General features: G+C 32.6%; 1 protein-coding gene and 1 long non-coding RNA gene across 2 annotated transcripts in view; one reads left to right on the top strand and one right to left on the bottom strand.

The window, feature by feature from the left end:
- LOC140436425 (cubilin homolog) overlaps nucleotides 1-25712 on the bottom strand; it is a 989698-nt gene that overhangs the window by 542049 nt on the left and 421937 nt on the right. The gene's annotated exons all lie outside the window — the stretch shown is intronic.
- On the top strand, nucleotides 115-24525 carry LOC140436427 (uncharacterized). Its single transcript, XR_011950281.1, has 3 exons — nucleotides 115-490; nucleotides 8254-8358; nucleotides 24405-24525. It is a non-coding gene; the product is annotated as an uncharacterized lncRNA (long non-coding RNA).

The raw sequence follows: 25712 nt of genomic DNA, 5'->3' as shown, positions 1-25712 counted from the left end.
TGTGTTGTTGGTTTCTTTTGACTGTGGACTTAATCCATTAGCCAAACTAAATACGAGAAGAGTTCAATCTGAAGTTGTATATATGCATCTTCACAAATTAATAAATTTAATGATTGTCAATGTCACATAGTAATCTAATCAGTCAAAATTTTGTGTTTTTAAAAATTTTCAGTTTTCAACTATATAAAGCATATTTTACAATGTCTAACCAAATAAAAAATGTACATACAAGTAAACTTCCCACAAATTCGGCGAATGTTTACAAAATGAATATCGACGTATCTCCAAATTTACTAGTATCAGACACAAAGACCTACCCCAAAAAAGAAGAAAGGCAGAAAATTTACAACTGCAGCTGGAGGTTAAAGCAGCTATCAAGGCCTTCAATAATTACACCAAAATATACTTACCCAAATGACAATAGATGGGATCGAAAAGATTATATTCTGGATTGTGAAACTATCAATTTTCCAAATCGGGTAGCAATGGGGTGAGTTCTATTAACATACTGTACAATATATTTTAAAGTTTATTTGTAGTTTGCATAGTTTAGAAATACTGGTAATTTCCACCTCTTTATAAGTTTATAATCAGCGTAAGTTAGAATAAACTATGCCATATCCACCATATCACATACTCGCTTCCCAATGATCTTTAATAATTTTATTTATAATTTATTTTATAATCTCCACATGTATTTTCATCACAAATCCCTCATATAAGTTATTACATTATACCCACAGTCTTCTATTCATTATTCGCACTACGCCGATGCACGTCATATCCATGAACTCTTTTATACCGCGCCCAAGAAGGAGTTTAAATCCGCCTGTAGCAAAATGTCAATCTTCTTTGCAGTCGCATTGGTTGGCAACATTCTTAATACACCTTTTTTACGCATCTTTACTTCCTGCCTTGTTAATGATTCCCCTAATCGTGGTATATCATGCAGATATGAAGATATCAGTAACCGTCTTCTAGGCAGCTTAAAACACCTTACTGTATTTTTTGGCACTTCATCCTTCATCAAGCACTTCTGCCATCTTCTTATTACTTGCCTTTTAAATTTTTTTCTATAGAATTAAATGATCTAGTGTCGACTGCCTTAATGACTATGGTGTTGTCAAAAAAAGTATAAGCAGTTAAGCAGATAGTAAGGATACGCAAGCGGTTTACGTTCCTCTTTTACACCACCCATACATATGATTCATTATATTATCTTGTTATTTTCCATCCATGATATCCAAGTTGTCCTAGCTGATAATAAGCTTTACTCAAGTTTAAAGTTTTGTCTTATCTTACTTGTCAACATTTTTTTCAATTCCTCATTTACCGTTAAACTATTTACATATTTAATTACTTTCTATAACCGCTGGTTCTTTCTTAGCATGTCCGATGTCCTACTTTTATTATCGATTGGTTTGTGAATGATGGTTCTGTCATAGCACATCTAGACAGATAGCCGGCAGACTCTATCTGTTCTTTTTCTCTTTGATGTCAGTGTGGTGCGGCGCTTAGAAAATATGGACAGTACCTTGCTGTATATATCTATTTAGTATTTTTTTGCATACTAAACATCACTAAACATCTAGGATGTTGTCTGAGAGAACCGAGCACGAAATTCTCACTGAGGGTTAGAACGTGTATTAATTTACCTATCCTTAGCATTAAGCTTTGCCAGTCTCTCACTATACCTTAATATAGCTGTTTGAACTACAGTCGCACATTGTGATGTAGATTTATTGTTCACTATTTCAGCAGTACAAACCTGCTCTTGATCTCTCCTCGCTATAAATCTCCGATACATCTATCAAGAAACAACCAGAATCATCAAAAAAGCAGCACTTGTTACAGCTTCATTTACACGCACAATTTCATAAGGTATTTGACATTAAAAAAAAGCAAAATTTAAAAAACAAGGAAGGAAAAACGAAAAAGGAGACTTATTAAGACCACCAAAGGGATGGAAAGAGACATGGTCATGAGAATTAGAAATAGTATTAAATTTCACCCAGCAACAGTCATGGGAGTAACGTAATAATAAGAATAAGATGAGCCCTTGAAAATACTCTTCACTCTCGTTGTTTATGGTAGTCTTTAGTTGTGTATCTTTACATATGATCTGCTTTATTTCCATATGCTTTGTCTTTTGCTCATTAATAATCAGTCCATACTGTTTAGCCTTCGCTTCAAAGAGAAAATTTTCTGCAGTTTCCTTTTAGATCTTACCATTATTACTACATCGTCCGCAATAGCCAGGTCCTGCCTATTGCGGACAATGTAGTGACTGACTGACTTATAAATTATACCCTTCGTTTATATTTTACTTTCTCGCATTATTGCCTCCAGCAAGAAATTGAAGAGTATTGTGAACAGCGGATCTCCCTTCTTTAGTCCCATTCTCACTTTAAATTATCCTGTTAGGCTTCTTTCTATCCATACTTTATTGTCACTTTGCATTGAGGTCATTTTAACTAGCGTATCTGGAATTCCAAGTACTCTTAGGGCATGGTATAGACACCTTCTTATTACAAAATTGTAAACTTGTTTAAAATCTATAAAGTTGAGATTTAGCCTTAACTGTTGCTCGTACATACTGCTTTGAATTATTTTAACACGAATATTTGATCATCATCATATAACGGAGGTCCTACGGCGATTGCCGCTTCCCGCATTTCAGCCTCCATCTTTTCCTATCTCTCCAATCTCTCTCTTCTAAGCCTCTAGATTGCATTGTTTTTGTAATTTCTCTTCTCCAGGAATTTGGTGGTCTTTCCCTTTTCCTTCTTTCTGGCGGAACATACATTAAGGCTTTCTTTGGCCCCCGCTCCTCCTCCATTCTCATCACGTAACCATACCATTGTAATTGCCTTCCTTGTATTCTATCTGAAAGAGTATCTCTAATTCCTGTACGGTTTCGTATTTCCTCATTCCTGATTCTTTCCATTCTCGATACTCGACATGACCTTCTAAGATAATCCATTTCCACAACGTCTACTTTATCTCGTTCATTCTTTGTCATCGTCCAACATTCGGCACCATATGTGGTAATTGGTTCTAATTGCTCTGTATACGCGAAGTTTGGTATGCATCTTTATTTTATTAGACCACAGTAATGAATTCAGTATTCGGATGCATTTTTTCCCTTGGGTTATTCGGTTTTGTACATCTATCTTAACTCTGCCATCTGCTAATATGATGCTTCCTAGATATTTATACTGGTTGCAGCCTTTTATGACTGCGTTTTCAAGCCTCAGATCTGTGGTATTTCCTCAAATTTTTAAATATTCTGTTTTGCTTATGTTTACAGTAAGCCCCCATTTGGCATATTCCTCAAATAATTTTCGATGCATATAATTTATATCTTCCTCATCGGTTGCAACCACCACCTGATCATCTGCAAACAACAATGTATACAGAGTTTCTTGTCCCACTTCGATGCCCATAAATCTACATTTATTTCTCCAATTCCTCAATGCTTCTTGGACGTATATTTTAAAGAGTGTCGGTGACAAACAGCATCTTTGCTTTAGGCCTTTAGTGACTTTAAATTCATTTGAGGTTCTGGTTCTAATTTTTACACATATTTGATTTAAAGTGGATTTTATAGTTACCATTTCAATTTTTAGGCTCGTTGAATTTTCTGTTGCAACTTAGCACTCAGTCATTGTATATTATTTGTAAGGCCTCACTTAGGAATACCCTCTTCCAGTTCTCTAAGCATACAGTCTATATCACTTTTGTCTTCATGTAAAATAATCGCTTGGTCGTCAGCGAAGTGTATCGAGTACAATCCTTTGTCTTCCATTGGGATGCCTATATTGCAGAACTTTCTTCTCCAAATTCAGAGAGCATCATTCAGATATATTTTGAAGACTGTAGGTAATATGCAGCAGTCTTGCTTTAGACCCTTACTGATAGGAATGTCTCTAGTAAATTTGTTTCCAGTTTTAATACTTACCGTTATATTTTTGTAAAGCTGCTGCACTGCTTTTATACTTTTTTTTGTTTATTCCTTGTTTTTCCATTGCTACAAAAAGCATTAAAATATTTCCAAAAGTTCTCTAATGGGTGCAAGTTTATCAATTTATCTTTGCTCTGTTCGTGTCTCCACATCATTGAATGTAGACATCTTATGAGAAATCAAAACCTTTTCTCGCTCATTGCCAGGTAGCATGATTTAACTCCGGATCCTTGAGAATTATCCCATATTTTATGTAAATTTTTCCTGGAACTTCTAAAAATATCAATCAAGAACAATATCCCAATACATGCACGAATTTCAGTTTCATTAGTTTGTCTACAATGTTGATTTCTTTGATAATCGCTTCCGTATCTTTTCAATTAAAATATTTGTCTTTGTCAAGACATATATTGCTTTAATAACTCTTTCATTAAAAAATAACTTCAGGCAATCAATTTCAGTTTCAACAGTTCATGCGTTTTCTTTTGTATCTGGCATAAGTTTAATGAGATTCTGAGAACGGATAAGAACTTGTTAATTGTATCTATTCTTTTTCCATTTAGTCACCCTGTCTTTTCCTATGTAAAAATTTGAAGGACGTGCTTTATCAGAGTCGTCTGCCGTTCCTTTATCTTGGGCCAATTCCTCTTGCTCCGATGTTTCTAATTCAAAATTTGTTTCGGGGAGTCACTCCTTTCAGCAAAATTCACATTCACATCGAGATCATCTTCGGACTCATCGTCACAGTCTTCTTCTTCCCCACTTGATATCTCCTCAAACCATCGAGACCAAACTTTTGGGTCGTTGCTTCGTTCCACTTGTCTTCTTTTATTATCAGACATAGTATTATCTAAAATATATCACAGTAACTACAAGTGTACCAAATGGTAATAAATAAAAGTTACCTTGAATTTTGAAAACAATAGAATCAAATATCTGCAATGTAGCCAGATGTTGTAACGTCAGTGGACACGTGGTCTATAATCGTAGACCAGTACTGTTCTATGCTTAACAAAATACTCAACTGAAGTGCCCAACACAAATAAAACCATAAATTAGAATAAAACACAAGGATCTACAGTGTCACTGTGTCGGATGTTTGGTTGTTGATTCTGTTTGAATATTTGCGTATAACTAATATTCTGTGGTGTGAATACTTTTAAGTGTGGTTTTTGACCGTTGTGAAATATTATAAATTTAGTTTTGTATTTATAATTTAAACTCTTGTGTTTTTTTTGAGTAAGTAGAAAAGGAATCGTTGTACTAAGTGTAACATAAACTTTTCGAAATTTTCAAACTTAACGGCACATGTAAAAAGGAAACATCCAGGTAATATATCATTTTATTCTCTAATTTATCCTCTAATTTAATGCATTATCCTTATACAACATTTTTTTTTAGATATGCTATATATACTAGTGCCAAAGGACATTAAACAAAGTAAATCTACTATGCCTTACGTAGAATGTAATAAAAACTTTGCAAATCTGAGCAATCTTAGACTTCATGTAAAAAGGCAGCATTCAGGTAGGTATAACGTATAACCAATAGCAATACACTAAGTCAATCATAGCCAAACACAATAATTATATACATGTTTTTTCTTTTTCAGATAAATTAGACAAAACAGCACCTGTTCATCCGGTTTTGAAATATCAGGTTCAGTTTTCAATGAAACAAAAATCTTTAAGAGAATTGTGACTATGTAAAATACCTACCTAATATGTTAATTAGTAATAAGAAAATTAAATCGGCAAAACCAGCTTATTCAAATTATAGCTATAGCCTTTTGTTAAAGGATTTCAATTTATTATCCCTAACATTTGTGAAAGTTCTCAAGATATTTATATTTTCAGATTAGAAATTGTTAGTGGGACATCAGGTAACAATTAAAAGGTCTTTAGAAAATAAAATTTTTATTTAAACTAATATACTGAATGCAATCTATCCGTTGGTTGAATGGTATTTGCGAAAACAATATCCTATGCATAGTCCAGGTTTTTTTTGTCACAATCAGCACACTCGTAAATTGTGTTTTTTCTATTTTTATCGATAGAACATATTCTACATCGTTTCCTGTCACGTACTGGTTATATTTCAATATTGTTAATGGTCTGACAACATTCCATCCTCTCTTGGTTGTATGTTCAGTCAAAGAATTGGCAAATTCAGAAGATCCTTTTTACCTCCTCGTAGATTCGCCACTGACTACCCAACGCTTAGCTACTCATCATCATCATACAATTTGTATTATCTTATCAAAAAACCAAGCATTTGCAAGCTTTTTTTAAGCAAGGTGCAATATTTAATTACTTAATATTATTATTCATATAAAAAAAAACAATATTAAAAGCTTTAATAAAATTAGCAATATTAAAAAATTTAATATATTATACATTACTCTTATAATATTAATATGAATGAGTGGAAACGACTACATTTAAATTTGGCAAATTGTAACTCCAGTCGACTCTCACAGTTCATGAACTCACAAGTACGATTGCGCGAAGCCGTGGATTTTATAAGACACGCTCGGTCTGTAGATTCTTGTGAATAAAACGCCCGTTAGCAATAGATACTGAGATGCATGCGCATGTAAGAAAAAATGACTGAGATGTACAAGTGTTTGAAAAGAGGTGGTTTACTATTGTAGACCACGTGCCTAAAGGATGGTTAAATGCATAAAAGCATATTTTAGTGCATATTTCAACTATTTTTGTGCATATTTGCATGCATATTTTAGGGTTTTTGAAGTAAATATTTCCTGAGTTCTAATTATTAATAAAGTTGTCATACAACTATTTTTATAAAAATTAAAGAACCACCTCTCACGACCACCTCAAAACAAATCCGCCCTGGTCTATATCATTTATAGGTAATTTATAAATAAAGAAATTTTTAAATTAAAAAGTGTATAGTTAGTTTTTGCCCTGAATCAAGAAAAATACCTTTATTTTTTATTACCTTGTTATAAATACTCTGTAATGAGATAATGTTTAATCTACACCATACACTAAAACAGTATATTTCCTCCTTATCTTAGTTTTAAAACAAACTCCTAAACTAGCAAACAACCAAACCATTTTCACGACCTTTGTTGTTTGAATACCTTCGCTATAGTTTACTGAGGATGGATACATCTATTAGCTTTTATTTATTAGCCAATTTAGCGTCTTTCCAAACTCAATTTGCTATCGTCTGAGGCTAATAGACTAGAGAGAATACGGGGTGACGCGTGACGTTAGATTCACTAACAACAAATAGCGAACAAAAATGAGCTTGCATCTAATCGATTTTTCTAATACAGCAGGAAAGACTAATGATAAAGGTATAGAATGAGCGGACGCTAAAAGTCTGAGCGAACTGTAAATTTTATCGATATTAGAAAGTTATTTTCAGAATTTTGTTATAGAAATTGGTTTATATAGTTTTTGCAGCACTTACGGGAATTCCCTTTTTGCCCTTTATTCAGTACGTAATAAAATATTTTTTCGTAACTGTGTTATATCTTATTTCAGTTTCCCTATCGGCTTGCTGTTTGTTTCAAGTCAATAAAATTGATGCCAAATGTTGAAGTTATGGAGTAAAATATAGTTTTATTGACAGCTACTGATAGTTGTTGTTAAGGTAGAAATTTATAATAGGCTGCCTTCCAAACTAGTTCTGAAGCTATATTTATAATCTTACTAAAATACTTCTTTTTCTTTGAGTGCCTCTCCTATCGGAGATTTTATATCATTAGGGCGATTCTAATTTTATTTACTGCTATTTTGAATAATTCATTAGTGGTACAGCCAACCCACTCTCTTAAATTTCTCATCCAGGAGATTCTTCTACGGCCTGGATTTCTGCGTCCTTGGATTTTTCCTTGCCTTATATTTTGTAGGAATGTGTACTTTTGTCCTCTCATCAGGTAGCCTAAGTATACTAAAATACTACGTTTCATCAAATACGTGTATTGCCCTCTGCATAGAACTAAAACCTTTGACTTTTGAATGCTGGCAAATATAATTTGAACCGAGGAGGATATGATTGCAGGCATTTCCTCAATACATATTACTTAAAACTGTAACTAAGCTACTAATCGATATATTTCACAATTTTACACAGTGAATTAATGTAACATTACAAATTATTATAATAGTTTGTGATTACAATATGATTATTTTAAAACTGATTATTTTTTGTAAGAACTGCATGGCACCAATTAATTTCAGTTTCAGTATTAAATATGTTAAAACTCATTTTAGGTATCATAGATAAAAATCAAACAGTCTTTTTATTTTCAGGCCAAATAAACAACTAAATGAAAAAATATCTAAAAAGAAAAATAATAGAAAAATCGAAATAATTACCAAATCACAAATTTTTCAAATATGAGTTCCGGTTGAAATGTAAGTATATATATTACTTGACTATTTCTGTTGAGAATAAGCCATAATGATACTTTTAAATTAGTTTTAATTTGACGTTTCGATTCGCAACGATTCGGAAATCGTTTTTAATGTACAAAACTTAAAAAAGTTAAAATTTTTTTTTTTGTTGCCTGATAAAAAATTCTTCTAATACCTTATTTATTGTATCTGACTCAGTCATTTTTATAAAGTCTGTCTAATATTTCTGTTTCCAGTGATCATCATTGTGAGGTGATATGTTGATCATTATATACGTATGTAAATAAAAGGTCTTACTAAGTAAAGAGCTTTAGGTCTTTACCTTGTAAGAACCTGTGACAAAAACAAAAAAAGGACATCATACTGCATAATATGTGATTTTCCATCTTCCATAAGTTTTTAAACTATATAAAGTCCGGATGTGGCAGCTTATACTGTATGTGTATTTGTCTTTAACTACTTTTAATTTTATTACAAACCAGAAGATAATCCTACCTTTTTAATAATAAAAAAACTTTGACAACAACAAAATATATAATGATCAACATATCATCTCACTACAATAGATATAATAAACAACAAATAGAGTCATAAAGGAAAAGATGAAGACAGACAGTACCCTGGATGTAAGCGGAAAACTTCTTATTGCCGATATCTATATTATTGTTTTTTAACAAAACAAACTTTTTGCTTTGCCTGAGGATGAGGCAAATATTGTAAGCTTCGAAATCGGTCGCTTCTGTAACACCTTGAAAATAAAGATTTTGAGTATTGACCTTTTTAATATATCTGTTCAATTATCTATTATCTATTTATTATCTATTATTTTATTAGAATATTAGCCTGTAAATAATATTTTGCAGGTTTGTATACACAGTCACTAAAACAAATTAATATGTCGGACACGGATTCTGCCGATGAACTCGTAAACATACCTATAACTCCCCCCAAAAAGAGATTGAAAAAAGGCCATTTAAGCGTAAACGTTAAAGAAATAATTGTAAACGTGTATAAACACGGGTTACAAGAAAATCTGGCGGTAATATTGTCTGCTGTTGTGAAAAGAGTAGCCGATAAAGTTGGAGTATCGCATAGTCCTGTGTTTAAAGTTATTAGAGCGATAAGAAGAATAGTGCATCAATTCTTTTCTAGAAATGAAATTCCCACGATAGATAAAGTTACTATTACGATACAAACGTACTACTTTTTACAAGCTTTTGAAAAAACTTCAGTTCAAATTTGAAAAACGTGGCAGGAACAGTATGCTTACAGACAGAGATGACCTTGTAATCTGGAGAAGAGAATTTTTAAGGCAGATGAAAGATTATAGGAATGGCAATCGTAAAATATATTATTTAGATGAGACTTGGATTAACGCCGGTCATACTAAATGAAAAATATGGATTGATAAGTCAGTCACCTCATCAAGACAAGCATTTTTGGATGGACTCTCGACAGGTCTGAAATATCCATCATGTAATTCCTGGACCCCGTTGTCCAAATATTTTTCCTAGCAGGATGGCTTATAGAAGGCATATCTGAATTCATTTCGCATAATGTGTCCAAAGTACTGTAACTTTCGAGATTTTATGGTGGTCAGTACCTCTCGGTTCTTCTTCATTCTTCTGAGGACCTCCTCGTTGGTGACTCGGTCAGTCCACGGGATTTTAAGTATTCCAATTTTCTGCACATATCTTCGTCCAAGATCCACGATTCAACGCCATAAAAAAGAACAGATTAGACGTAGCATCGCAGCATTCTTACTTTTATAGCAAGAGAGAGGTTGTGGCTCTTGAAGAAGGCCCCCATCCGGTTGAAGATGGATCTAGCTTTTGATGTGGAAATGAGTAGCAATGATAAATAAAAGATACGAAATTATTCGAAATTACATAAACAAAATGGAATATTTTAAAAATGAAAAACTGTAACCCATTTTACTCATTGTACCTATGTAGTTTTCCAGTACTTATTTTTTGTAATTGGATATTACTTATATGTAATAGTAAAAAGTTTTTTTCATCATTTTCAAAGAAAACCTTTCGTTTTACATCCGCAAAGTATGTTCCTTTGTGCGTTGTCGCCTATGCAATATTGGGGACGATCTATCAATGGATTCATATATAGTTTTGTCTCCTGAATCAAAATCTGAAAACGGCATTTTGATATGTCGAACCATCTTCGACATAACCGGAATCAAAGTCAAAAATAGTGACGTCACAATTCTTCTAAATATACATTCGTTTCTGCTGACACAAATAAATGTTAAATCGAAATCGAAACGTCGACTTAATAAATTTTATTTTTTAATGTTAATGTAATGTTAAATGTATATCTACCCAATAATATATGTATAAGTATTTTCCCTAACTTTTACACAAGAAGAGGTCTTTTTTATATCATTAATGATAATATTATTACTTATTTCCAAATATTGGTCTTAAAGCGTAAAATGTATAAAAACAACTTTCTATTTTTTGCCTTTTGATTAATACCACAATTATCTAAAGATGTGTGAATGACAGTTTACAAAAACTAATATTAAAGTATACTTCTTTGGAAGATTAATCATTGATTACTATTATTTTAACAGTAATCCTAAAAATTATAAATTAATTAATTTCAAATTTAAATGTTATAGACTGCTAGAATCTTAATACAACCCTGTACAATTATATAAATATCAGGTTTCGCGTGTTCTGTACATGTATTTGTTGACGGCTACTTTTCTGTTAAATGAATTTAGTATACCTTCAGACGATCTAAATCAATTTTTTTACTACAATTGCAGAGAATACAATTACATCTCTTCCCACTGTTAATGTCGATAACCTTTTCAATTATAGAAATTATCCTTTTCCAAACAAGTCCGTTTTTTCGTCCTATTGTGTAGGAAGAGGTCTATCAAATAATAAAGTCTCTTAGTAATTCTACTTGTAGGGACGTTCACGAAATTAATAGAAACATTTTAAAAGAAAACTTACCAAATATCTTTCACTTACCTTATTAATTTAATTCTATCAACTGAAGTATTTCTTAAAGTACCAAAATATTCAAAAGTAAGTACTAACTATCTACAGAAAAGATAATTCCTCAAAAACTGACAATTACAGACTAATAAGCCTTGTTTCTACTTTTGGGAAAGTGATTGAAAAGGTTATCGAACAACAATTTTATTCCTATTTTGAGTCCAATAGTTACTTTAGCAACTCACAATATGGATTTAGAAGTGCTCGTTCTACTACGAACGCCGTATTTAATGTTGTGAGCGAGGTGATTGAGGGACTTGAACGCAACAATCGAACAGCAATTTCCCTTTGTGATTTGTCGAAGGTTTTGGCTGCGTTTCACACGACATTTTGCTCCACAAATTAAATTACTATGTAATCAGAGGTATCCCTCTTGAGCTTATAACTTCTTAACTATATGGCAGACACAGGCGGTAGTGTCAAAAAGCTCTCCGATTTTCTATTTGTAAAACATGGAGTCCTACAAGGTTTGGTCTTAGGACTTCTTTTGTTTATTATTTATGTCAACGATTTGCCTAAATTCATACCTTCGAAGAAATCCGTACAATTTGCAGATGATACGACATACGTTATATCAGGAAAAAATAATGATGGTTTAAAAATGTCTTATCAGGAAGTTTCTACTAAACTGAAACCTAACTCTGATAAAACGCAAAATTTGATTATATCTGCAAGTAATTTACATCAGGATCCAGATAAGAAAGAGATTGTTAAACTGTTGGAAATAACCATAGATACTCGACGGAACTGGTCGGCTTATATCTCACAACTAAAGAAAAAGCTATCAAGTTCAATATTTGATATTCGCGTTGATAAATTTTATCAACATTACATAACATCATTGATGATACAACCTCATTGAGTTTATAAGAAGTGAATTGTTTAATTAATTATACCAACGTTAACAAACTATTCATCACATCTGTAGCTCCCTGATGAAGGACACAACCAATGTCCGAAAGCTTGGAATAAAAATTAACAAGAGTACACGTTTCATTTTTTATTGCTGCAAACCCAATATTTAATGTTTACTTGGTCTTTTTCATCTTTGTTGAGAAAGTTAGTAATTCATCTCAACAAAGATGAAAAAGACCATTTCTTAAATAAATATTATATCAAATTCAAAACTTTTTTGAAACATCACCCTGAGATTAAGATTGTCTAGAGCGACAAAGGCAATGTCACTGTAGCAATGTACACTAGGGACTATATACAAAAATGTGAAGACTTACTCACCGACACTAAATATTATAAAAAGTTGAACAATAATCCCGTGTGTACTTTGCAACAAAAGGCTAATAAACTAGTTTCTGATTTGGTAAAGGAGAATCAAATAGATCAATCAGTTGGTAAAACTTTGAAAATTTACAATGCAATTGCTCCTAGATTTTATGCTCTCCCAAAAATTCATAAACCTACTCTGTCTATGAGACCAATAGTGTTCTCAATAGGTACACCTAATGGCCCCATAGCAAGTTTTTTAACTAATATTCTCACAGAAACGTACAGTAATAACAATGAGTTTTGCATTCAGGACTCTTTCAGTTTCAGTTGTTTTATTAATAACTTTAAATTATTTACCGACTATAAGCTCGTTAGTTTTGATGTAGTGTCTCTGTTCACTAATTTACCATTACACACAATTGTGGTTAGCCTTAAGAAGCACTGGGATGACATATCAATGCACACAACCCTTAACTTAGCTAATATCAAAAAACTCATTTCTTTTGTTTTTGACTCTAATGTTTTTATTTTTAATGACTGTTACTACAAACAAGTCTTTGGTACTCCAATGGGTTCCACTATTTCACCAATACTGTGCACTTATGTCTTAGATGACTTGATTGAAGACTGTTTGCAACAAATCAATTTTGAAATACCGTTCATAAAGAGATATGTGGATGACTTAATCTTGGCACTACCTGCAGACTCTATACATTCTACGTTAAATGTGTTCAACCAACGAAACCCACACTTGCAATTCACGTGCGAGGAGGAGCGGGAGGGATCTTTGCCTTTCCTTGACATGAGATTGCATAGATGTGAGGATAATGTTGTGAAAACACAATGGTATAGAAAACCCATATGTAGCAATAGATTCATAAGCTACCACTCTTACCATCCTCCTAGGATGAAAACTAACTTAGTCCTAGCGATGAAAGAACGTGTCAAAAGGTTATCTCATCCGGATTATCTCCAACATGATCTCAACCTCTTACGTAATATTTTTGTTGAAAATTCATATCCTCTAAGACTGATTAATAAATTAATTTTTAATGTTCCCTTTGTTAATAGAAACAACATACTTACTATGTCACAATCAGTGCCCTCCGCACAAAATAATTCTGCTCCAACAAATGTGTATTTTTATGCCCTTCCATATATTCCGAAACTAACCGTTGAACTCACTAAGATTTTTAAAGACTTTAAGAATATCAAAATAGCTAACAAGAACATCAAAACTATACGTCAGTTGTATAGCAAAATAAAACAACCCCTAACCACTCTAGAGACTACAGATGTTGTTTATTGCATTCAATGTACTGAATGTCCATCCACGTACATTGGTGAAACTGGAAGGAATCTGTCTAGCCGTATCATTTCTCATAAGAGTTTATATTGACTACCACACCCAAAAAGAAGAAGTATTTACATTTATCTATATATATATATATATATATATATATATATATATATATATATATATATATATATATATATGATTTTACCAAATTGTAAAAAGTATTCTTTAGAATTTGTGAGATTTCTTATAAAGGAGTCGTGGGACGTAGACTAAAGTAAGAGAAATATATAAGTAGCACAAATAAAATTCCATTGCATTGTTTTGAAAATATCATTTCATTACATTAATTATAAATCTAGTGACCCGCTGGTAAAAGAAAACGAAAAAAACTTCAATATTATATAAAGATTTCCTGTATATAATCAAAAAATGTCCAAATTAAAAATTACACAAAGTAAATATACTTTAGTAATGTAAAATGTTCAAGAAAATCTCGGCATAGCTGTCGCATTACAAAGTCAAGAGATACTTTCTAGATAAACGAGAATTCTCTAAAGAAAATTTGCTTTCAGTCTCGTAAATAGAATTAAGACATTCGACATTCTTTTTTACTTAGTCATCGCTAATTCTACGAGACCTGCGGATATTTTTAACGGAAACCCAATTTCGTTAATTAGTTTCTTCGTTATATAAAAGTTGGATCACTCTTTTGAGTCTCCGTTTTCGAAAAACAAAATTACCTTAAAGACAACCTAAAAAATATTGAGTTAATAAGAACCGAGTATATTTTCTATTAGGGTAAATGAATATCATTTTCTGTATTATAGATAAAATAACAATAAGTTCATACAAAAAAGAAAAATTTTGATCTCGTTTTTGTTAGTAAGCAACAAGTTTTACCAAGTAATAAATCAGAAACCGATTAAAATGAATCAGATTATACAGATCACGACATTGTTTTATTGACCATACAACACGTTTCCACCTCTATATTTAGTTCACAGTAAGTACAAATTGTCGTAATTGTCACATTGACAATAAAAATTTCATACAAAGTTCTGAAAGGATAAACAAATAATTAAATAAAATGCCTATTACGTTGTATACCGTCCAATAAAAAGTGCAACTTGTAACATGGTACTTTCAGGGTCATTCGATACGCGAAGTAATTGATTTGTTTATTGTTGCCTTTGAAAATAAACCCTCACCAAGTGTTACAACATTTAAAAAATACCATTAAACATTTTCAAACTTCGGGATGTGTAAAGAGTTGTAAAAAGTGTCATGAAGGTAATGAACCAGTGTTAGACCTGTCGATGAGGAGCGTCAAAACAGGGATATTGATATTTGTGCTTTTGTGGAAGCTAGTGAACCCTGCAATAGTGTACAAATTGCTAGGGAAGTTAACGTGAATGCTCTAACTGTCCCCAGCGAGTTCTCAAAGGGAATGGGTATGACTGTATTAAAATACAACCAACACAAGAACTGTTTCCGGAAGGTAACTTTAGGCGGATGGAGTTTTGTGAGTTTATGTTAGATAAACAGAATAAAAATGTACATTTTTAAAAAAGTATGTTATTTTCTGACGAATCGTCATTTTAATTACATAAAAAATAATCCATCCTTTGCAAGGTATTATTCTCGGAAAAATAAGCACCTCGGTGTTGCAGTGCGAACGCAGCATCCGCAAAAGTTAAATGTTTGGACTGGTATGTTAAGCGACCATATTGTCGATCCATTTTTTACCGATGGAAACCTAAACAGGCCCAAATATTTACAACTTTTACAAAATGAGATCATTCCGGCAGTTCGACGCCTTCCCCTTAATTTTCAGGAGGTTTATTTTCAACAGGATGGGTGTTCGGCTCACAACTCTAGAGCAACTATTGACTCCCTCAATCAAACGTTTCCTGACCGACTGATAAGTACACGTGGTACAATTAAATGGCCCGCTAGATCCTGTGACTGTGAACGATTTCTTGTTTTGGGGTTTTCTCAAAGAAAACATTTATAGACATCAGTTTGAAGGGCCACAAACCTAGTCGAACTAAGGGCAAAAATACTTCATTTCTTTGCAAGCATTACACCAGCCCTACTCCAAAATATGAGGAGAAATCTATATGACAGATTTGTCGGTTTCTAATTAGGTAGTATTTTTTATGTTTAAGTTTTGAAGAATTTTATCGTTTTTTTTTATTTAAAAGTACAAACGATTCTTATTCTGATTTTTTTCTTCTTTCTTGTCTTATTGTTATAAGCTGTGTCCATTATATTTGTACAATTTTCAGTGATAATAAAGCATATTACTTATTTACTTACTTATTTATTTGTATTGCTATTAAGGCTAAAAATTAACCAGAAAATTTGTTTTAGAGCATTACAATAAAAATACTCTAGAGATGGGATTGGGATAGGAATAAATCTTAATTCGTATGGTCAACAAAACAATGTCGTTATTTGTATAAACAATTTGCTGACTTGAAGTTCGGTTCTGTATAGATAACCGAAATGTATTCAATGTTGGGTTCCGAATATTTTTAATATTAACGAATAATATTTAAATTATGAATCTCAGTGATTTACTGAAATAATCTGTAAGTGTACAAACTCTACATAATATTATCATCATCATCATCAGTGGCATTACAGCTCGTTATGAGCTAAACCCTTCTTCAGAACAATCTTACATTCGCCCCTGTCTCTGGCAACTCTTCTCCATGCTTTAACTCCGATGGATTTTAAATCATCCTCTATGTTATCTTGATACCTAAGTTTTGGTCTTCCTCTGGCTCGTCTTCCCACTGGTCCTCTTCGGTCGAAAGAGGATTTTTCTGATCGTTGCATCTTCATCTCGCCTAATTACATGTCCTATTCATCGAAGGCGTGCTAATTTAATATATTTTACAACGTCAGGTTCCCCAAAACTTCTATATAACTCAAAGTTGTATCGCCTACGCCACAAACCCTGTTTTTGGATTCCTCCATATATTTTTCTTAGAATTTTTCTCTCGAAACGTTTAAGCAATTCTTGGTCATTCTGTATAAGTGACCACGTTTCAGACCCGTATGTTATCACTGGTCTTATTAGTGTTTTATATATGGTAACTTTAATTTTTCTGGGTAGTTTTGGAACCATATGTTTGCTCAAGCCATAATAGCACTTATTGGCAAGCACTATTGTTCTTTTAATTTTTTCGCTGACTTTGTTGTCTTTGGCCAGCAGCGAGCCCAGGTAGACGAAGGTGTCCACACCTTCCAGTTCCAGATCATCAATTAATAGTCTAGGTATCGTGTTGCCTGATCTAGTACAATACATATACTTGGTTTTCTGTGCGTTTATTTTTAATCCCATTCTAAGTGCAGACGCTTTTAGTGATCGAAATGCTTCGATCAGAGATTCTGTGGACCTAGCAATAATGTTTATGTCATCTGCATATTTGACCACTTGTACAGATTTATTAAAGATGGTGCCATTCGTATTAATATGGCACTCTCGAATTACTTTTTCTAGTGCAAGAATAAGAGACACGACAGTCCATCTCCCTGTCTCAGTCCATTTTTACAATGGAAGGGTCTGGAAAAGTCGTTTTGGATTCTGACTACACTCTCTATGTCTGTGAGTGTAAGTTCCGTTAGTTGAACAAGATGAAGCGGCATTTGAAATTCCACCATAACCTGTAGAAGTTTTTGTCTGTTGACTGAGTCGTATGCGGCTTTGAAATCCACGAATATGTGGTGAGTGTCGACTCCGAACTCAAGCGTTTTCTCAAGAATCTGCCTGACTGTAAAGATTTGATCCGTTGTTTATTTATTGGGTCGGAAACCGCACTGGTAGTTCCCAACTATTTGTTCAGCATAGAGGATCAATCTTCTGTACAATACGTTGGACAATACTTTATATGCCACGTTAAGTAGGGTGATGCCCCTAATTATCACACACCATCATATCTCCCTTTTTGTGAAGAGGGTGCATTACACCTAATTTTCAGTCCGCGGGCATTTCCTTCAGTTGCCATATTTTGGTTACTAATTTATACATGCGTTTAAAAAGCGTGTCACCACCATTCCTAAAGAGTTCGGCAGGAAGATTGTCCAAATCGAGAGCTTTGTTATTTTTCAGCTTTAAAATGGCTTCTCTAATTTCTTCTTTGGTGGGGGGCGGAAGTAATTTCTATTTGGTCTTCTTCACGACTATCGCTAAGCAGTTCTTCAAAATGATTCGCCCACCTGTTTAGTATCTGTTCTTTGTCACTAATTATGGAACCATCCCTGTCTTTACATGCTGTTATTCTGGGTTTAAATTCTTTTTTGCAGCTGTTTATCTTCTGGTAGAATTTTCGCGAGTCTTTTCTATTGTGGCGGTTAATAATTTCGTTTAGAGCGTTTTCGTATGACTCTTTCTTTTTTCTTCTAAACGTCCTTTTTCCTTCTCGTCTAAGATTTTCATAGTCTTCCAGGTTCAATCTCATTCTGCGCTGCTGAAGTCTCTTATATGCTTCATTTTTCTGTTGGTTAATGGATCTACATTCTTCGTCAAACCAATCTTCGTCTATTTTAGCCTGGTTAGGTTTTAAAAAAGCCTTTAGCCGCTGTATGGATAGCTTCCTTGCATTTGGTCCAGTGTTTTTCTATACTTACATAATATACCTACATAATATCCAGCTAAATAAATACAAAGTTAACTAGATTGCAATTATTTGTTATTGTTGTTAATAAACAAATCCAGTTTTATCAGCAAAAAAATGTCATCACGTAGAAATATTTAATGGTTGAGTAGTTTTTTATAATCATTTTAAACGAATCTGATTTTTTTGTAAATTTTTTTAAAATCATTGTTAATTTAAATTAATTTATAAATAATTTGTAAACTACAAAAATCATAATAAAAAAGTCTAAACTAAAAAAACATCAAATATTCCAAAACAATTTTCGCTATGTTAAATACACTTCTCCAACGGTTTAAAAAGCCAACCAATTATATCTGTCTTTTGTTCGAAGAGGCACTTCTGCGGCCCTCTTTGGTATTCACTTCGTCAGTATTTGCAATCCCTTTCTTTGTTTATTTAATGGGCTACGCAATTTTCGGAAGTTCTGCCAGGATTTTTTTTTCGTTTTCTCGCGAAGGTGTCAATACTTTTCAATTACACGCCGCATTAGACAGGGCATTTCTCGAAAATAAACACCCCCTTTTATTGTTGGCAGAACATTTCTCCGGAAGCAAATTAAACTCCGTTTCACGCATTGTACATGACGGTTTCTTATCTTTAAATTGCCAATGAGTGTAATGTTTTAAATTGTCATTACCTAGGTATGCCTTAATATTTGTAATAGTGATTTTAATGATGTTAAATATTATTAAAAAAAATAAATTACCTATTATTATTAAATTTTATATAAATGGAAATCACTGTGTCGATCCATTATTATTTTCCGTAAGATACAGCATGTAATTGAAAAGGGGTAATTAAACAACAGTCGAATTATTATAGTTATTTAACCAACAAGTGTATTAATAAGGGCGATTAACAATTGAGATATTTTAACGCGTGAGCGGAGCGAGCGCGTTAATGTTTGAGATTGTTAATCGCCATTTTAATTCACGAGTTTGTTACAAAACTTTTACGTCGACCGTACTTTTCAGAAATAAAGATATCTTAGTTTAAATTTTTATTTACTTAACAATAAACAACAATTTTTTCAGCTTTCATTAACTTTATTTAAAGTTTAGTTTTCCTAAGTGGTAGTTTTATTATTGTAAACATTAATATTCGAAATATTACAATTACTGAAATTAAAGGAAGGTATTGATAAATGATTATCTGCTGTATAGCATTTTGACAAATTTATATTTAAGTCTTCTTGGACCTCTGTAAATTCTGTGATAGAAGAAGAAGCGGTGGTGCTGAAGAAAGTATTTTGACAAGGTTTAGTGGTACTTTGTCCTAAGAGTTTTTTAGCCTTCTTAAGTTTATTCTGCATAGAATTATCCATATAACCTGCTACAGCAGTTGATTTCAAGCCACCTAGTCTTTTAATAGCTCAAAAGTCTGCACCACTGTCGCACAGTATTGAGGCAGAGGAACGTCTAAAACAATGCCCAGTGCAGAGATGCGGTGCTCTAATTTTAAGAATTTAGCAATAACGGAAGGAATTTTGGAAAACGTATTTATGCCAACTGGCTGTATGGAACATTTGTTATTTTTATAAAAAATGAAAAATCGTTTATGTGGTGTGTGTGCCGGTCTTAAAGAAATATAGTTTTTAATCGCATTGAGAATGGTATTTGTTTCGTTATCTACTATGGTAAATATTCTATTTGTGTGTGAGAAACGCGTCGTTAGAGCATCAGTGATGAATTTCTGGACTTGTTCTTTTTCAAGTGTTTTTGATTTCTTTGGTGCATAACATGTTCTTTTTTCTTGATAAACATAATTAACTTATTATATTCAGATATATCAATGTTTGATTTTAAACGTAAGGTTGATTTTAGCATGGAATATTTGGGCCACAAACTTGCTATTAGTCCTTTTTCGGCAATGTTTGAAAAATATGTCAACAATACAGATTCTGAATATCGTATTATTTTTCTCTCATCACAACATGCAATAAATTCAGGTTATGTTTTTTCGTACAACACTCTGCTTTTTTCAGGCATTAAACTTAAAAATATTCCATTTGCAGTTTCTGCCACTTCTGGTGGAGTTAAATTAAGCTCTTCGTCAATGTCCATCTTTTGATTCTTCAAATACAGAACTTTAAACAATAAAGTAAATAATGACATACAATGACAGATAGTACTAACAGCGGCTACTTCATTTTAAATTTTTTAGTAGGAATAAATGGGTATATGTCTGGTTGCCTACCTCACAGGTCACTGCCAATCACAGAGCGTTTAGTTAATTTATACAAGCAATGTATGTTGTGTTGCCTATAATGAAATCGTTTATTAATAGAAAGTCATTCATTAATAGGGATCATTAATCAATGATTTTGTGGGTGTTAAAATTGATCATAAATGGACGGTCGACGGAAAACAATTAAAACTTATGAATTATGATTAAAGAAATATCACTATTAAACTTTTTTGGTAATTATAACTTATTTTTCTTGTATATTTTATTGTGACATTGAATAAATATATTTAAAATCAAGAGAACTGAAAATAAAATAATTTAGAGGTTCAGTGCATAAACCAGTAAAGTTACCTGACGCAAATGTTCAGGAGGTGTAAACAATAATTTTATCTTGGTAAACTTTTAGATATTATCAATTTCTTATTTCCTTGTTATTTTAAATAACTTTCTACATTGTTTATAGAAAACTTAAAAAAATATAAGGTCAGCAGATCATGGAGTTGTAAAGAAAAAATAAATAGACTTGGCTGGTTTATGAAAGGCTTTTTTGTTTTATAAAGGAAAAAATAAAACCAACTAGAAATTTGGAAAAAGAAAATTCAATATTATTCACTAACTAAAGCAAGTGCACTGATATAAAATTAAGTTTCATAGATCTCATACCAATTCATTATAGTGGTAATAGTATCTCCCATAAAATATTAAAGTAGGTGTAGGTAATATGGCCATGTACAGTAATATGGCCATTCAACAAATTTCTTACTATTTTTATGTTTAAACGATAGAACTCTTGATATTAGCATAGTAATACACATTTAGTGCCGAAATTGTTAAACAGATGGTGCCACATTCTCTATACGTCAGAACCATACACCATTGTTGTGAAAAATCGTCATTGCAGAAGCTGGTTATTAATTTCGTAATTTTTAAAAAAATCTTAACTGAATCTAATAGGTAAGTTTTTAAATATATTTATTGTACTTACATGTTTCGTATACCTTCAAAATCGTGTACATGTTCTTATTTTATTGTATAAATTTTGATTTAATACATTTTTTCTTAGACAAAATATCAAAATACAGTGTTGAGTAATATGGCCAGGTGAAAAGTAGGGTTATATGGCCATGGCCATATTTATCTTACGTGGCCATATTACTCTACAATGCATATTTTGTTTGCTGTATTGATATTATTTCTTTTATTACAGAAATAAAAAATGACCCAGTATTAGCGCAGGGCCTACGAGGCAACTGGACGGAAGAAAATTTGTCAGCAGCTTTAAGAGCGGTGGAAAATGGGACCGCAGTTAACACAGCTAGTCGTACATATCACATCCCAAGGCGGACACTTCGACGATATTTAGAAGAGGGAAAACAAGTAAAGTCTTGTCTAGGGCGAAAGACTATATTTACAAATGCCCAAGAAGCAGAATTAGTTTAACGTATTATCCGTGTTTCGCAAATTGGATATCCACTTACTGCAAGGGTACTTTGTAAGTGTGTATATCGGTTTACAGAACTCAATAATATTCCAAATCCTTTTCAAGAAAGCAAAGGAATAGCTGGTCGTTATTGGCTACGTGGTTTTATGAAGCGCAATCCTCAAATCAGACCTAGGAAAGCACAAAACTTAAATCCAGCTAGGGCACAAAAGCTTAATAAATTTATTGTAAAAGATCATTTTACTAAGCTGAAAGGTATTTTAAGAGAAATGGACATACTTGATAAGCCCGAACGGATATATAATGTAGACGAGAAAGGTTGCAGGTTAACACTTCACCACCAGCAGAAAGTTTTGGCGCAAAAAGGGGCTAGAAGAGTATATGTTGTTGCAAACGAACATGGAGAAAGTGTTACCATTGTTTCTTGTGGTAATGCTCTCGGTACAGCAATCCCCCCAATGGTACTTTTTAAGGGTAAACGTAGTAAGCCAGAATGGGTTGACTCACTACCTCCAGGTGCTGTTGTTCAAATGACTCCAAAAGGTAGCATGAATATTGAAACGTTTTCAGTTTGGCTTCAACGCTTTTCAAAATTTAAGGTTGCTGATCCATGTATTATCATATTTGATGGTGCAAGATGCCATTTGGATCACACTATTGTAGAAACTGCCGAAAGATACGAAATTACTCTATACTGTTTACCTAGTAATACTACTCACGAGCTCCAACCAATGGACAAAGCTGTATTTAGAGCCTTTGAATATTACTGGGATGATGAAGTTATGAAATATTATTCTATTCATAGCGATCGTGTTATTACCAAGTAGATATTTGGGGCAATTTTTTCTACAGTTTGGGACAAAACAATGACAACATCTAATATAAAATCGGAGTTTTCTTCAACGGAAATTTATCCATTCAACCCAGAAGCTATCCCAGAGATAGCGTTTGCCCCTAGTACTATCACATACCAACATCAGGAAGATAAAGAGAATGTCACATTATCAGTCACTAACGCTTATAATAAAGCAGATGATTTATCCATGCCATCAACTTCAGGCATTCAACAAAAATATTACCGTTGTCATTCTACTTTGGGATTACAACCGAAAAATAACTTAAAAGAAGTATGTCTGGTCACTGATAGTAGTAACTCTTGTCGTCCCTCTACTTCGGATTTTTAACCGAAGAATCGCCCGGAAAAACCATTTCTAGACACTGATAATAGCAACTCTGACTTATCCTTTAGTTTGCATGATTCTAGCAGTGATGAAGTTATTGATTTAGAAGACGATCACAGTGATTTCTCAAACATCCAAAATACTTCATTCACAATTATGCTCGAAACACCTGAAAATGCAGCAATAAAGAACGATAACAAAAAGCCTAGAAAACCAGCTATCAACAGTCGAGCCCAAGTTGTTACTAAAGATTTATTCGGTAGATGTATTGGAAAAAGTGATTCAGAAAATATTGAAGCCAATACGCATACTACAGATGGTAAAAGACTCTCGTCAATGCTACGAAAATTACCCAATCCAAAAAACAAATTTAAGACCTTGCCTGCTAAGAAAAAGGGAACAAAAAAACAAGAATCTTGGTTCTGCAAATTATGCAAGGAAGACAGGATGGTAGATATGAGACTGTGTAGCGTATGTAGCACTTATATCCACGAAGAGTGCATGGGTCTCACAGCTAAAGACAAAATTGATACGTTCTTATGCCCTGATCGTGAAAAATAAGACAATATTAAGTTTCTTTACTGTATTTGCTTAACATGTAATAAAACTGTTAAAAAATCTGAAACTATTTTATTCTATTTTGTGTTAAGCTTCATAATTAGATATAAAAATTTACTTTCTGTAGAGTGGCCATATTAGCGACACCATGTTGGTAATATGGCCAATAGCAGTATTTTTGTAATTAAGTCATAAATATCATATTTTTATCAATTTTTGAAAAATTATACAATAAATATATATTTAGATAACCCATGTAACTGTAATAACAGTTACTTTTTAAAAAAATTATATTTGGCCACAAATACGGATAAAAGTTCTTAAGGTGGCCATATTACCTACACATACCTTATTTCTCAAATGTGGTACAATATTTTTAAGAACTTATCGTTTACCGTTTACAAATAAAGTAAAGAATAAGGAGAAATTCTATTTGTGAACCTAATTTCTCAAAAATTTTAGGTGATGCTTAGGACAATTAAGATCTACGAAGACGACCTAACAGTCAATAAAATGTATCTTTAGTTAAATTATTGTTACCCATAATATTATAAAAATGTGCTCAATAAAGAAATATTTGCTAAATAGAGTTTATCTACAATGTTTCTCTTAAGACATTTTACAAAAAAGGCCTTAAGACTTGTTGGTGCTTAACCTCACTTGGCTGCTAATAAACGTAAGTGGATGACACAAGCTAAAATCGTTCCAGACAACGCTGTGTTCAGTTATGGCATAAACAGGAACGATGTAATAAAATATGTATGCAATATAGATAAGGTAATGGAACACTGTCTGTAAAAATTTTAACACGGAGTGATCGATCTGTTTCGGTTCCCCTAAAAAATAAATTAGTGTATAATGCATACCAAATTAAATGGTTTTAAGAAAGTTTTTGGGTTTTAAGAACATTTAACAACATTGAGTTACCTTCATACTGATAGTTCAACATTTTATTGGATTCTATGTCGATTTGATCTAAATCGCGTTAATAAATCATTTAAAAATTTCATATTTAAAAAAATCTTATTCTCATTCCGCAATCTTCTTTCGAAGTTTGGCGATCCAAATGGCAATTGTAGTTTTGGAAACTGCTGCGCGAAAGATTTCTGCGGATAAGCGGTCGAATCATCTCCTCAGGTCTTTCAGTCACGAGTTCTGGCGTCTTCCTACTGATCTTTTGCCCTGTACTTTTCCTTTCAGTATAACTTGAAGTAGTTCGTATCTTTCGCCTCTCACCACATGACCCAAGTATTGCATTTTCTCTCTTTGATTATTCTTAGTAATTCTTTTTGTTTACACATGCGACGCGAAGTACCTCAACATTAGTAACTCTTTGTACCCATGGAATTCTTAAAAAAAATAACATACCATTAAATTTATACAAATTTTGAAGAGAAATTTTATAAAGGATATTCAAAATAAAGGAGCAGGATCAACTACCGGTTTTATCTAAAACAAGTTTTTAAAAAGCCTAAACATCGGATAATTTCTCAGTTAACCTTTATCCGGCCAAAGTGGGTCCAATGGGCCCGAGACCCCAATTCTTGTATAATAAACTGATAAAAAATTTTATTGAATTTTATGCATACTTGTTTAGAAGTATGTTTCCTTCAACATAGTCATAAGCTATTCAATTAATTCAATTAATTAACTCACAACAATAGAACAAGAAAACCTGGAATACTGAAAGATGCAAATGGGAAACTTGTGTTAAATATTAACGACAAATTAAAGAGATGGGCCGAATATATCAATGAACTGTATAAAGAC

The sequence above is a fragment of the Diabrotica undecimpunctata genome, chromosome 3, assembly GCF_040954645.1.
Source record: "Diabrotica undecimpunctata isolate CICGRU chromosome 3, icDiaUnde3, whole genome shotgun sequence".
Lineage (NCBI taxonomy): Eukaryota > Metazoa > Arthropoda > Insecta > Coleoptera > Chrysomelidae > Diabrotica > Diabrotica undecimpunctata.
The sequence above is the reverse complement of the archived record's forward strand: the minus strand, read 5'-3'. Positions and strand labels throughout refer to the sequence as shown.